Source organism: Caretta caretta, chromosome 8 (genome assembly GCF_965140235.1).
Source record: "Caretta caretta isolate rCarCar2 chromosome 8, rCarCar1.hap1, whole genome shotgun sequence".
NCBI lineage: Eukaryota > Metazoa > Chordata > Testudines > Cheloniidae > Caretta > Caretta caretta.
The window spans coordinates 40,033,705-40,049,125 of NC_134213.1; the positions used below are offsets into that span (position 1 = coordinate 40,033,705).

The 15,421-nt window shown below is 53.6% G+C and overlaps 1 long non-coding RNA gene across 1 annotated transcript in view; it reads left to right on the forward strand.

Annotated features, from left to right (window-relative positions):
• The window catches only part of LOC142073088 (uncharacterized), a 39,596-nt gene extending 25,680 nt beyond the window's left edge, over nt 1–13,916 (forward strand). Inside the window, exon 2 of the long non-coding RNA XR_012669777.1 lies at nt 13,530–13,916. This is a non-coding gene — a long non-coding RNA (uncharacterized LOC142073088). The remainder of the gene's footprint in view (nt 1–13,529) is intronic.
• The last annotated feature ends 1,505 nt before the right edge of the window (nt 13,917–15,421 follow it).

A 15,421-nucleotide genomic window follows, 5' to 3' on the forward strand; every position in this document is an offset into this window, starting at 1 on the left:
TAATGACCTGCTGATTTGCACCGGTACCTAATTTCAATGTCTATGTAATATACAAGCACATTTCAGAGATGCTTCGCCTGCTTGGCTCAGTCCCATGGCCATGGAGCTGTGCTCAGTGCTTGAGCAGTTCGGAATTCACAGCCCAGGCACTCTGCGGAGCTAGCAGGGCTGGCTGAGTGCAGGGGCTGCCTCCTGCTGGATGCAGGGATGCCTGTGAGGGAGCGGGTGCTGCCAGCCAGACTGACCCTGCCCTGGAGGCCAGCTCACTGGCAGGAGCAGTGCCCTTACCGGGGAAGCCCCTGGCCAGCACTTCTCAGCCAGCGCGGATCTGAGCAAGGGGAAGGAGCAGCCAGGGCAGGGCACAGTGCTGACTGCTGGGCCAGCTGCACGGTGCACACTGGAGCAACTGCTAGCTGGGCTGGAGCCAGACAGTCCACTCTCCTCCGCCTCCTCGTGCACTGCCCCCAAGTCTTCCCAGTGCAGGCGGGGATGTCATTCAGGACGCTGCCCCGGAGGAGCCCTGGCCCCCTGGGTGCAAGGAGACCCAGTCAGAGATGGGAAGGGCATGTTAGACAGCCTCCCCTCACAACCCTGGGCTCAGCCCTGCCTTGCAGAGTCCTGGCAGGCTAGTCTCCATGCAGGGCTCACACTGCCGCTGGCTAGGGTTGCCAGGTGGCTGGTTTTCGCCACTAAAGGTCCGGTCAGTCACAGTGCTGGCTCCGCATGGCTCCCAGAAGGGGCTGCCATGTCTCTCTGGCTCCTAGGTGCAAGGGCAGCCAGGGGAGCTCCACATATTGCCGCTGTCTGCAGTGCAGGCTCTGCTCTGAACGCCAGCTCCACAGCTCCCACTGACCAGCTCCCGTAGCTAATGGGAGCTGCGGGGGCAGTACCTGGGGTGGGGGCAGTGCCTGGAGACCCCCCGCCACCCCTGCACCTAGGAGCCAGTGGGACATGTCGCCACTTCTGGGAGCCACCTGAGGTAAGAGCTCTCATCCCAAACCCCCTGCCACACTCTGAACCCCTCTGCCCCAGTCCGGAGCCCCCTCCTGCATCCCAAACCCCTCATCCCTGGCCCCACCCCAGAGCCTGCACCCCCAGCCAGAGCCCTCACCCCCCCCCCAACCCCCTGCCCCATCCCAGTGAAAATGAGCAAGTGAGCGAGGGTGGGGGAGAGCGAGCAACAGAGGGAGGGGGGATGGAGTGAGCGGTGGGCTGGGGCTCGGAGAAAGGGCAGGGCCTTCGTGGAGGGAGCTGACCAGCAGGCCCCTGGCACAGCTGAGCGCAGACCCAGCAGCAGCTCCCAGGAGGGAACCCGGCAGCACAGCACCTAGCTTGGTGAGACGTGCTCTCTGGAGCATACTAGGTGCTTGCAGCAGATACTGTGAGGACTCTAATGTGGCCATTCCTGCTGCTCACATCCCCTAGGCCTGGTCCAGCTGTTACAATCACTCTATCCCTGTGGGCTGACTACAAGACACCTGCAGGCAGCATAGGGCTGTCTGCTTCCCATAGGCACGGTGACAGGCAGCGAGTGCAGGAAAATGGAGCACTAGCCCCACCGCCACCCACCCTGCTTAGCTCACAGCCCGAGGCACTGTGGCAACTGCTCCTCTTGGTGTGATCTCAGCACAGAGCCTGTCCAGATGTGAAATAAGCATGACCTGAACATCCCTTGGGGTGGGCTCCCAGCTCCTAGCAACTGGTACAGCCCTGTTCCCCACTCCCAGCACAGGCCCAGTAACTGGGGCCACCAGTGGGGAAGGTTTCCTGGGTCATCTCTCTCCCAGCTCTGTAGAGCCCAGGAGAACACACAGCACTTGGGCCCCAGGACGGTCTCCTGGAGAAGTTTTCTATTCACTCTCCCCAATTCCATGGAGGGAGCCCAGCACAGGGCAATGAGCTAACTAAGCCGCTCCCCTGCGGGTAGTCGAGTCACTTCAAATTGCAGGAGGGCTGCGCCAAGGGAGCCCCAGGAACTCATCTCAGTGTCATGTGTAGGGGAAGCACAAGACACCCCAAGGGCGGGGTTGAGGGGGTTACCTGGGGCCCTGCTGTGTTGCGGTTTGGAGGCTCTAAAGGATTTCTCAGCACTGATTTCCCCTGGGAAAGGAATCAGGGCAGAGGGGCCCATTCCAAAGGGCTGGCTGGGATGGGAAAAGGCTGGGGCTCTCTCCTACTATTCCCATGGCCCCAGCTTCCTGCTGGTGTGAGGCACCCAGGGACATACTGGGAGCCCTGCCATGTGGGATGTTCACAGCTGAACTGGGCAGATCCCTGCAGGACACGCTGCCTGGAGCCAGGCCCTGTGGGGATGGGCTGAACAGGGCCTGGCAGGACATTTCTGTCCTGCTTTGTAGGGTCCCATGATCCCGCTGCATGCTGGTGACAAGAGCGGAAAGTCGGTTCAGTGCAAGAAGCACCAGGGCTGCAGCCAGGCTGTATGCTTTCTCCTTGTGTCTGGGAGGCTGGGCCATAGCCCTGGAGGGTAACCAGGGGGACAGATACAGAAAGAGGCACCATGGCCAGTGAGAGGGGCAGTGTTGAGATAGGAATGGTAAATCCATTAATCTTTAGAAATACAATTCACTGTGCAAAACCGAAAGGAAAAAGAGACACCTCATTTATTATCAGGTGCATTGTGAGAGTCAGGCTCTTTAATTATCTCACCAAATTCTACAACCCATTTATCAAGGTGCCACCACCAAACTGCCGAGATTACCACCCATGTGCCACCTGTGGGGAGCTGCAGAGGAAGCCCGGTTGAGCCAGACCCCTCCACACTCACCCACAGCAGCACTTCTCACTGGCAACCAGGCCTGGCTCCAGGGCTGGGGTTCACCTGGGGACAGGGCTGCTCTCCATTCTCCTACAGGACCTCAGCAGCACCTTGGAAAGGAATTGCCCAGAAGCATCATGTCATTTTGCTGGGCCTGCAGAGGGGACCAGCCAGATGTGCAATATCTCACCCCAGCCTGCTCTGGGACATGTTGCACTGCACATCTTTCCTGGGGCAGGGACAGAAAACAGCACTGTGCAAATTGGTGTGGCAAGGTCATGTTGCACCTTGTCACCCTGAGGGAGGTGGAGAAATTGCATGATACAACCCCAGTGCAGGAATAGGACCCCATTGTGGGCCTGGGACATTTTTATAGGTTCATATTCCAAGGCCAGTAGAGCCCATTGTGACCATCTAGTCTGATCTCCTGTATAACACAGGCCAGAGAACTTCCCCCAAATAATTCCTATGGCAGATCTCTTAGAAAGACATCCAATCTGCATTGAAAAATTGTCAGTGATGGAGAATCCACCAAGACCGTGGTAAATTGTTCCAATGGCTAATTACCCTCATTGTTAAAAATTTACACCTTATTTCCAGTCTGAATTGGTCTAGCTTCAAAGTCCAGCCATCAGACTGTGATAGACCTTTCTCTGCTAGACTGAAGAGCCCATTATTCAATATTTGTTCCCCATGTAGGTATTTAAAAGACTGTGATCAAGTCCCCCCTTAACCTTCTCTTTGTTAAATTAAATTGATTGAGTTCTTTGAGTCTGTCACTACAAGGCAGGTTGTCTAATCCTTTAATCATTCTCAGGGCTCTTCTCTGACCCCTCTCCAATTTATCAAAACCTTTCTTAAGAGTGGACACCAGATCCAGACACAGGATTCCAGCAGTGGTCACACCAGTGCCAAATATAGAGGTAAAATAACCTCTCTGCTCCTACTCAAGATTGGGCATGGGAAATTCCTGGGGGCAGCTGAGTGTGGGCCTGGGGCATTGCTCCGTCCCTAGCATGCTGAGTGTTTTCACAAATACCCCTATGCTGACAGGAGCAGTAATGTTCTCTGGAAAGCTTCAGGTGGGAGGCGTAGCAAAGACCCTACCCCAAGGAGCTTACAGGCCAAGTTAAACAAATAGTGCCAGGAAAGCCCTTAGACCCAGGGAGAGGGGCTGAGTGGAGTACGGGGATGAGTGAGATCCCTAGACAAGGCACCCTCTGCTAGCAGCCCTGCCCTCCTCACATAGTTAATGAACACCAGCAATGGAGAAAGGAGAGAGTCTTTCCCCTCAGCTGGCAGGAGACCACAGCCACTGATATCCCCATTCCAGCCCTGCTGTGGGGAGGGGGCGTATTTCAGACATGGGCCCTCGAGGAAGAAGGCCCTGCCTCCAACTCATGGACCAGCAGGGGTGGAAGCACCTTAGATTTCATGTGGTCCTGGTTCAGCATGGTGCTGAACTCAGCACACGCCTGCTTTTAAGCACATGGGCACATTGATTTCAACGGGGCTACTCACATGCTGAAGTTTTGGCGCTTGCTTCAGGACCTTGCTGGGCTAAGGCCTAGCCCATGAGCTCTCTTCCTCCATGGTCTGTATTTCAGTAACTGGGACAGTGGTCATATATGTGTAAACAGGGTCTGAATGAACTCTCCCCTGACAGCTAGTTGGGGAGAGGGAGAGACTTCAGGAGCAAACTGTATTTACATGAATACACCTGCTCTGCCTATACCTATCTAGCAGACAGGAGCTGTGTAGCTCCAAGTGATCAACTTTGGCTGGTGTTGGGTTACAAATCCCTTTAGTATGAATGCAACGGTAGTGAAATGTTGTTATCAATGTTGTTATCTTCATTTATGACTAAAGAGGAGCAGAACTGTGCTGAGCCTGTCCCGATTGAGGGGATCACCCTCAGCTGAAAGGAACTTCCTAAGCCAGGGGCTCAAATGCCAGACCCCTGTGAAAGCAAGGGACAGGGGGAGAATGGAGGAGACAAGTGTTCTAGCTAGGAGGTAGCCCCCAGTCTGGTTTAACCTATTCCTCTCTACTGTTCAAAGATAGAGCTAAATAAGCTTTATTAGGACTCTTTTGTTATTTTAAGTACTCAATAAGAGCTGAAATCACTTGAGATGGGGCAATGTTTCTGCCGAGCCTACTGAGAAAAATCACTAAGAGACTGATTTACAGAGGTCACAGCAGAGAGGCAGGTGGCAGCAGAAGGTGACTGATGGGCAGCCAGCAAAAGTGGTGAGCTGGTGGGAGTGGCCAGCGAGAGTGCTAAAGGAATTGGCGGCTGTGATTGCAGAGCCATTGGCCATTATCTTTGAAAACTCTTGGCGAACGGGGGAAGTCCCGGATGACTGGAAAAAGGCTAATGTAGTGCCAATCTTTAAAAAAGGGAAGAAGGAGGATCCTGGGAACTACAGGCCAGTCAGCCTCACCTCAGTCCCCGGAAAAATCATGGAGTAGGTCCTCAAAGAATCAATCCTGAAGCACTTACATAAGAGGAAAGTGATCAGGAACAGTCAGCATGGATTCACCAAGGGAAGGTCATGCCTGACTAATCTAATCGCCTTGTATGATGAGATTACTGGTTCTGTGGATGAAGGGAAAGCAGTGGATGTATTGTTTCTTGACTTTAGCAAAGCTTTTGACACGGTCTCCCACAGTATTCTTGTCAGCAAGTTAAAGAAGTATGGGCTGGATGAATGCACGATAAGGTGGGTAGAAAGTTGGCTAGATTGTCGGGCTCAACGGGTAGTGATCAATGGCTCCATGTCTAGTTGGCAGCCGGTGTCAAGTGGAGTGCCCCAGGGGTCGGTCCTGGGGCCGGTTTTGTTCAATATCTTCATAAATGATCTGAAGGATGGTGTGGATTGCACTCTCAGCAAATTTGCGGATGATACTAAACTGGGAGGAGTGGTAGATATGCTGGAGGGCAGGGATAGGATACAGAGGGACCTAGACAAATTGGAGGATTGGGCCAAAAGAAATCTGATGAGGTTCAATAAGGATAAGTGCAGAGTCCTGCACTTAGGACGGAAGAACCCAATGCACAGCTACAGACTAGGGACCGAATGGCTAGGCAGCAGTTCTGCGGAAAAGGACCTAGGGGTGACAGTGGACGGGAAGCTGGATATGAGCCAGCAGTGTGCCCTTGTTGCCAAGAAGGCCAATGGCATTTTGGGATGTATAAGTAGGGGCATAGCGAGCAGATCTAGGGACGTGATCGTCCCCCTCTATTCGACATTGGTGAGGCCTCATCTGGAGTACTGTGTCCAGTTTTGGGCCCCACACTACAAGAAGGATGTGGATAAATTGGAGAGAGTCCAGCGAAGGGCAACAAAAATGATTAGTGGTCTGGAACACATGACTTATGAGGAGAGGCTGAGGGAACTGGGATTGTTTAGTTTGCAGAAGAGAAGAATGAGGGGGGATTTGATAGCTGCTTTCAACTACCTGAGAGGTGGTTCCAGAGAGGATGGTTCTAGACTATTCTCAGTGGTAGAAGAGGACAGGACAAGGAGTAATGGTCTCAAGTTGCAGTGGGGGAGGTTTAGGTTGGATATTAGGAAAAACTTTTTCACTAGGAGGGTGGTGAAACGCTGGAATGCGTTACCTAGGGAGGTGGTAGAATCTCCTTCCTTAGAAGTTTTTAAGGTCAGGCTTGACAAAGCCCTGGCTGGGATGATTTAATTGGGGATTGGTCCTGCTTTGAGCAGGGGTTGGACTAGATGACCTCCTGAGGTCCCTTCTAACCCTGATATTCTATGATTCTATGAAGTTGTGAGCAGTCAGCAGCTGGTGGGCCAGCTGGATGGTGAGGAACAGCAGCTGGTGGGGTGGCCAGCCAGAGCAAGTACTCAAATGGCAGACCAAGCCAAGTGCCTTCTTCCCCCATTTGGAGGTGAACTCACACAGATGCACCTCTGAACCCTGGGTCCTCACTCATAGGTGCCGACTCCGTGGGTGCTCCAGGGCTGGAGCCAAGCTCCCCTCACCTCCTGCTCCACCTCACCTCCTCATCCGCCTCTGCCTCCTCCCCTGAGGACGCCACGTCCCTGCTCTTCCGCCTACCTCAGCGCTTGCTGCTGCCAAACAGCTGTATCATGCTCCGGGAGAGAGTGGGGAGGAGCGGGAATGTGGCACGCTCAGGGAAGGAGGCGGGGAAGAGGTGGGACTGGGGATTTGGGGAAGGGGTTGGAATGGGGGTGGAGTTGGGGTGGAGACTTTGGGAAAGGGGTTGAAATGGGGGCAGGAGCGGGTGGGGCAGGGGTGGAGTCAGGGCGCGGCCGGCGGCAGGGGGGAGTCGAACAACTGCCAGTGCCAGTAGAAGTTGGCTCCTATGTCCTCACTGACCAAGGACAACCACTGTGAGTGGGGTATGGTGAGGGAGCAGAGGGGGGCACAGTAAAGGAACTTTTGGTTGTAGAACTCAAGAACATGAGGCAGAAGACACTGCCCCACGCATGCTGGGGTGGCTCTCCTGCTCACAGCTTTATGATTATGAATCCTGTTTGTGGCATTTTCCCTAATTAATGTCAGGTGACTTCCCTTATTTCATTAAAAGTTTCTTTTCTATGCTCAGACTCTGTGCTTGTGAGTGGGGAAGTATTGCCTCTCGGAGGCGCCCGGGGTGGTGTGTAATTATCCCAGGTTACTGCGTGGGGGCCCAAGCCGTTTTTGTGTTGTATTGTTGAAAAGGAACCCCTAGATATTGAACCTGGCCCTGGCTGCTGCCAGCTCCACCTGGCAGAAGGGTTACATACATATCCACATTCTCTGTTCCTTTGGAGATGTATCCCCCTTGGAAGGGTCATTGATTGGTGTGTGTTAGAAATACAGGCCCACCCTCACAGGAACACTGCCTTCTTCAGGATTCCTTCTTTGCAAGGTCTCTTTTATGGAGACGTGAAGCTAATCTGTATTTTCCATTTCACTGAGCCTCGAACAGTCTTTATGAAGCTCAGCTGTGAGGAGGACATCTTAGATCACATTACAGGATCAGTCCCCTGGAGACCCACATGCACTGAGCACAACAGTTATAAAGGGGCCCTGAGGGACCCCATATAGGACGTGTCCTCAAGGCTGATGATTACACAACAGCCCCACCCAGAACCACCCTAGAGGAATGGATAGCACCCCTGGGAGAAGGAAGTCTCTGGCCTCGGCTCTGCAGCAGATCAGACTGGCCAGGAAACTATCAATCTGTTAGATTACATCTATGAAACTGGGTCAGCATCACTTTGGGATCGATGGTCGTAATGATCTACCTCTTGGTGTGCAGCCTACTTTAAATTGTCCTTTTCTGCTTCCCTATCTCCCTGCAGACACGTCTGATGTTCAGTGCCACCCCCAGACCTCTCTCGGCACCTGCTTCCCACTGGGCATATGTGTTCTGGATTCTCTACCCCATGGGGCAGAAGCCCCCTCCCCAGCTAGCTCCAGGAAGAGTCTGTTCTCTGGAGGACCAGGGACAGGGGGAGTTTAGGGGATTTAAAATGAACAAGAAGAACAGAAGGTTTAAAACAACAGATGAGTGAGCAAGAGAGAGCTTGTGAGGGAAAGCAGGAGAAGCCAAGCACAAAATGACTGTGTGTGACTGTGGTGCTCTTGGAGCAGGATGGTCCCAGGATGTGAGAGAGACAAGATGGGGGAGGGAATAGCTGCTGTTGGACCAACTGCTGGTGGGGAGAGAGACAAGCTTTGAGCCACACAGAGCTCTGCTTCAGGTCTACAGCTCTTCTTCTTCGGGTGGTGGTGTTTGGGGGGGGGGGTGTTAGTTTCTGTGTCTCTGTGAGTGTGTGTGTCTCTGTATGTGCATGTGTGTCTGTTTGATGTGTGTCTGTGTGTCTATTTAGTGTGTCTCTGTGTGTCTGTATTAGTGTCTGTGTGTCTCTCTGTGATTGTGCATGTGTCTCTGTGTTTGTGTCTCTGGTGGCCCTCAACATGCTGAGAACACGGCCGGATAAGGGCATGACCTCGTCATGGTCCATCCCCCAGCTCCCCCCCGCCCCATGCGCTGTGTCTGCAGCCAAGTCATGTGCTCTTCAGGGCACGACTACATGTATTTAGTGAGTCTGGAGAGCGGGCGGCACACTCCGGTCACTGAGACAATACGAACTAACTAGGGTCGCCCTTGTCACCGTCGGGTCAGTTAACTGTGTCCCCAAGGTGAATGGCACCAGCCATGCCAGGTCCCTTGTATTATCTCTCTTCCTTCATGGAAACTTGCTTTCACTGTGGTCTGCCATCCAGTTCTTAGTGCACAGGCTATGTTCCAATGCAAGGCAGGGCAGTTGTCGGGGGAGTCACAAGCATGGATCAGGGATGAGCACACATCTTGGAACCCCTGAGAGCAGCAGAAGCACTGGGGCGGCTCACACAACAGCTTGGAGAGGAACATGTGGGTGACTCCTCACCATCCCCAGGGCTTCTTCACCTCCTCACAGCCTGATGAGACCTCCAGTTTCCTGACGGGGAAAGACAGGTTACTGACGTGACAGGTGTTCTCTGGATGGCCACACTAACCCCTGTAAGGGTGAGAAACAATCAAAGAGCCTTTCACAGGAGCAAGGTAAATTGCAATGGCTGCTAGGTGTGCCACTGTCACAGACACACGGAGAGATCAGTCATCCCCAGGGATGAAAGAGTCTCTCAGTAATAAGGAATCAGGCAAGATCTTGGTGCAGTCTCTCTGGTATCTGCCTGTCCCCAAAAGGCTTTTGTCACAGCAGCTGGTGGGAAATTTTCTGAATCCCAACACCTCTTTCTACTAATATCTTCTGCAAATGGAAAATTGCTCCAGTTAATGCCCAGTAGCCCAGCTGCTAGGGGATGAGGCTGCAGCATCTGACCCTTCTCTTGAGACACAAGGTCTGGCCCCAGAGGCAGGACGGATGGAGCGTTCCCGGAAAGGGCAAGGAAGATCTGGGCACCCAACTAGCTGGACAAGGCCAGGTATCAAGGTCTTGTCCTGACAAATCCCCCATAAGGAAAAGGAAAGGGGAAAAGGTGTCACTTAGGCTTCTCCCTGCTTCAGAAGAACCCACACCTGTTGCCTTTGAGCAAAACACCCAGTGTTGTGTCCTGGCTGAGGGTACAATGTCCGCAAACCACCTGCAGTCTCTGCAAGCTCCCTGTGGCCAAGGCAGAAGGAACTCCCCCTCCACATACCTCAGAGCCCGTTAGCACAGCGCTGGGTCCAGACTGCTCAGAGCAGCAGCAGGAGGAGGAGGCAGGTTCTTTACACCAGCCAGCTGTGCCGTCAGTGGAGATGCTCCATGCACAGGTGCCACATTCCTTCTCAGCACATAGGGGAGCCGAGGCAACAGTGCTGCTGCCCATTCTGTCTATGAGACTCTGCATCCCCCTGCCCTGGCATCAGAGGGATCAGCTGAGACTGTGCCACAGAAACAAACCCAGTCTTGCAGACAAGCTCCCATGGGTATGCCAGGCCCTCACCTTGGAGGCCAAAGGAAGCACAGACCTGACTTCTGACTGCAGACATTCCTGCTGAAGCTGCTGTGATAGAGCTGCAAAGCCAGCTGGGAACCACAACTCTCATCAGACCCCTCCCCACTGTAGATCCCCTCCCTCCTGGCTAAGCAGGGACTAACTTTCTCATAAGCCCCCTCCCCACTGCACTTCTCCTTCCCCTTCTCTTGGGCCCTGGCAATGGCCAGCTAAGCGGAAGAAGTTCCTGAACCAGGAAGTGGCCAGGCTCTGTTTGGGAGCAGGAGCTGCCCGCATGGCAGCCAGGAATGGGGAGATGCACCAGGACCTGTGGACAGAGATGTGTGACTGGGGGCAGGTCTCTGTGGAGCTTATGAGGAGCAGCTGGGGCGGCAGGGAGCCAGGATAGGGGGCCCCAGTGAGAGACACTGAACCTGGCACGGAAATCTGAAAATGCTTATTTGCTTGAATAGAGCCTGGACTGGAGGGAAACCCCCGGCACTAGCGCCCTGACTCTGACTCTGACTAGGGCCCTGACTCTGGACTGGAAAGCCCCAGGGACCCAACCAAGAAACACTGCTACATGCTCCTCACTTCAAGCTGTCACTGTTAAGCCTCTGCATCTTGGGTGTCTTCACCCTGCCTTGCGGCATGGCTACACTTGCAGATGTAGAGCGCTTTGAGTTAAACCTGCCTTCGGAGAGCGCAGTAGGGAAAGCGCTGCAGTCTGTCCACACTGACAGCTGCAAGCGCACTGGCGTGGCCACATTTGCGGCACTTGCAGCGTCATTGGGAGCGGTGCATTATGGGCAGCTATCCCACAGAGCACCTCTTCCCAGTCTGGCGCTGTGGCCTGTGGGAAGGGGGTGGGGGGTGCAGGGCATTCTGGGTCCTGTTCCAATGCCCCAGGATGCATCGGTTCGCATCCCAGCAATCCCTGAGCTTCCGTGCACATTTGGTGCCATCTTTCAACGTTTTTTGTACTGCACGCTCTGTCTTCCGTTTTGGTCTGTCGGAATGGAGCCTGAACTGCTGAGGAGTATGCTGATGAGTCTCGCCATCATGTCCCGTTTGGCAGTCGAGTTATTCCTTATGATCCAAAGTGACAGTGAGGGCTCCGACGAAGATATCGACTCGAGTAACGCATATGACACGAGTTCGCTTGTGGCATTCACGGACATGCTCTCCACCATGGAACGCTGCTTTTGGGCTGCGGAAACAAGCACTGAGTGGTGGGATCACATCATCATGCAAGTCTGGGACGACGAGCAGTGGCTGCAGAACTTTCGGATGAAAAAAGCCACTGTCATGGGACTGTGTGAGGTGCTCACCCCCATCCTGCGGCGCAAGGACATGAGATTGAGAGCTGCCCTGATGGTGGAGAAGCGGGTGGCTATTGCAGTCTGGAAGCTGGCAACTCCAGACAGCTCCCGATCGGTTGCGAGCCAGTTTGGAGTGAGAAAGTCGACAGTTGGAATCATGTTGATGCAAGTTTGCAGGGCCATTAATCGCATCCTGCTCAGAAGAACTGTGACTCTGGGTAACATGCATGACATTGTGGATGGCTTTGCACAAATGGGTTTTCCTAACTGCGGAGGGGTGATAAATGGCACACATATTCCAATTTTGGCACCAGCCCACAGAGCCCTGAATTGGAAGGGGTATTTCTCTATGGTTGTCCAGGTGCTTGTGGATCACCGTGGGCGTTTCATTGACATTAACGCAGGCTGGCCCGGAAAGGTGCATGACGCACACATCTTTCAGAACACGGGCCTGTTCAGGAAGCTGCAAGCTGGGACTTTTTTCCCAGACCAGAAGATCACCGTAGGGGAAGTTGAAATGCCCATTGTGATCCTTGGAGACCCCGCTTACCCTTTAATGCCGTGGCTCATGAAATCTTACACAGGGAGCCTTGACAGCAGGAAGGAGTGGTTCAACAAAAGGCTGAGCCGGTGCAGAAACAATGCGGAGCGTGCTTTTGGCTGTTTAAAGGTCCGCTGGTGCTCACTGTATGGGAAGCTGGACCTGGCCATTGACAGCATGCCCGTGGTTACATCCATGTGCTGTACCCTCCATAACATTTGTGAAGGGAAGGGTGAACAATTCACTCAGGCATAGAACTTGGAGGTTCAACACCTGGAGGCTGGATTTGAACAGCCAGAGAGCCGGGCTGCAAGGATTAGGGATGCCTTGAGGGAGCAATTTGAGGCTGAAAGTCTGGTGCCCTGCATGGGAGTGAAGTGCAGTGGTTCCAATGTTAGTAGGAATCTGTGTTTGCTTTGCTGACTTGTAGTGCCTGTTTCTTTCCTGGGCTAAGGTATCTTTTACTTTATGCAATAATAAAGAATGTTTTCAAAGTCAAAATATTCATTTATTGAAAAGAAACACAGCTGCTTGGAAAACAGAAAGGGAAAGAGGGTGGGGTGGGGAACGGTACAATCACAGATTTACATATGTCCTGTTATCATACTCAGCCTTCCTGTCTGGAGTGCTGTGCAATGAGTGTTGCACTTGAGGATGGCTACACTGCATGGTGATGGGGGTCGAGTGCAGTGGGTAAGGGTCGTAGTTTTCAGGGCTGGGTGATGAAGCTGCAGGTGTTGGAGGCAGCTGGTGGCAGTAAGAACCCGGATGTTGGGGAAAGTGGGTTGGAGGTGACATGGGGGCACAAGGGAAAGAGTTTTGGGACAAGGGCTGCAGCGGGGGGGGGGAAGGGGGCGGAGGTGGTAGTGCTCCGCCTACATGGCTACGAATGCCTGGATAGAGTCCACTTAGCGTCCCATTATGCTTATCAGCCGATCCGTACTTTGCTGCTAGAGCACTGCGCTTTTGTGCCGGCGCTCCTCATTCTGCTGGCGGAGCCTCCTTTCACTGTCCCGCCACTCCTGCACTTTTCGATTTTCATTATTTGAATACTGCATTACTTCATGCAACATGTCTTCTTTGCTTCCACGTGGTCTCTTTCTGATTCTTTGGAGTCTGTCGGCCGGTGATAAAACAAGGTTGCATCTGTAAAGGCAAAATGCAACACTTAACAGAGGCAGCATTGTTCACAGCAGACAGAGCGATGATTCCCCCGTACTCAAGAGCAAGCACAGTCTACGCAATAGCATAATTTGTCCGTCCCAAAGCGAGTGCACATAACCCACGGGAGCCCCAAAATGGTGAGTAAGCACAGGGTCAAGCGTGACTGATTGTTTCACGGCGGTATTATCCTCTGGGTTTCTGTGCCTTGGGGAGAGCCAACAGCTGCAGGGGGCCCCTATATTGAACACTGTCCCCATATTTTCCACAGGAGTTCATCCTGGAAGACATCTCGCTGCTGAGGGTGACCTGCGAAGCAGGGGAGGATTTTCTACTGCAATGCGGCTTCCGGCCCGGCCCATATGCAGCTTGCCTGTGTGCAGCAATGGTCCCCGCACCCCTCACGGCACAGTGGCACGGACAAGTGAGCCTTACTGGGACAAGGACCGCAGTGGCTCTCCCAAGAAACCTGCTCAAGCGCATTGCCCAACTTCTGGATGAGACCTTTGAAGAGATCACTGAGGCCGATTATCACGATGTGAGAGAGCACATCAATGCCCTATTCCGCATCTATGCATGCATGCAGCCCTAACCCTCCTCGCCCCAAGAGCCCGCACTGAATAACTTCCTTCTAAGAATAAAAGCCGCTTACCGGGAACCTCCTCTGGTGTTTGTTCTTCCCCAAGCACCAGCTGCCGTGACTGGCTGCCTTCCTCCTGGCTTGAGAACAGCTCCTGGCTGCATGCATCTAGGGATTCCGGGGTGTCTTCCTCCACCTCAGCACCCTCGCTCCTGCTTTGCTACTCCTCCTCCTCCTCCTCCTGCCTCGTTGAACTGGGCTCTGAAGTGTCCATGGTGGTCCTTGGCATGGAGGTGGGGTCGCCCCCAAGTATCACGTCCAGCTCTTTGTAGAAATGGCAGGTCGCAGGGGGCAGCACTGGGGCGGCTGTTTGCCTCGCAGGCTTTGCGGTAGGCATTCCTCAGCTCCTTCACTTTAACCCTGCACTGCAGTGCATCCCGGTCATGGCCCCTTTCCATCATGTCCCTTGATATCTGCCTGAAGGTATCGTAATTCCTATGGCTGGAGCGCAGCTGGGACTGGACAGCTTCCTCCTCACAAACACTGATGAGGTCCAACAAACACTGATGAGGTCCAGCACCTCGCCATTGCTCCATACTGGGGATCGCCTGGCGTGTGGAGGCATGGTCACCTGGAAAGATGCACTGAGAGCACTCCACGCCTGGATGAGCAAACAGGAAGGGGATTTTCAAAATTCCCAGAGAATATAAAGGGCGGTTCTGACGGTTGGTCACCTGAGGGCAGGGCAGTAGAGTTCAAAGTGATGACCAGAGTGGCTAGAACAGGCATTGTGGGACACTTCTGGAGGCCGATCAGAGCGCACTAACAGACCAGGGCGTCCACACTGCCACCGTGGCGCTCCAGCGTGGGCACACAAAACATTATTCCACTTGCCGAGGTGGAGTACCAGGAACGCTCTAGCCACGTGGCTTGCCAGTGTGGACGGGTAGTGAGCTCATGCGCCCAGGGCTCCTTTAATGTGCTGCAACTCGCAAGTGTAGCCAAGCCCTTAGTAAAAACCTTTCCCTGAGACCTGGGCCAGAGTGGTTAGTGAGACCCACCAGGGCTAGTGCCTGCAAGGCTGAGCAGCTGAAGCACCTAAGTGCTTGGCTCTGAGACGCGGCACACTAGGGGCTTGGGTACAGAGCAACCCCAATAATTACACTGCCTTCTGAAGGTTTGAGAGCCTCTCTTGAGGCAAACAAGCTAAGGCCCATCTGGAGTCCAGATTGGCTCCTATAAATGTTACCGATGGAGTGGGTGGGAAGGCAGACTTCGCCATGCTCACTCAGTCACAGTGTCAGTAAAAGGGAACATGCTTTACCAACAGCACAAGTGTATCACACAAATCAGCACAGCGAGGAGAGCGAGAGGAATGCCTAGACAGACTGAATTAACCCTGAGGAGGCTGTGCTCATGTGAGCCAGCTCACTAGGTAAGGGTTTTTGACAGTCAACCATGTGTGTGAACCACGACTAGGGAACACACTCAGCGCCAGAAATGATCGCTGCCTAGGCTCGCCCTGGGATGCTGCCTGTCCACTCAGTATCAATGTGTTCAAGTGCATGGCCCATCTAGGGTTG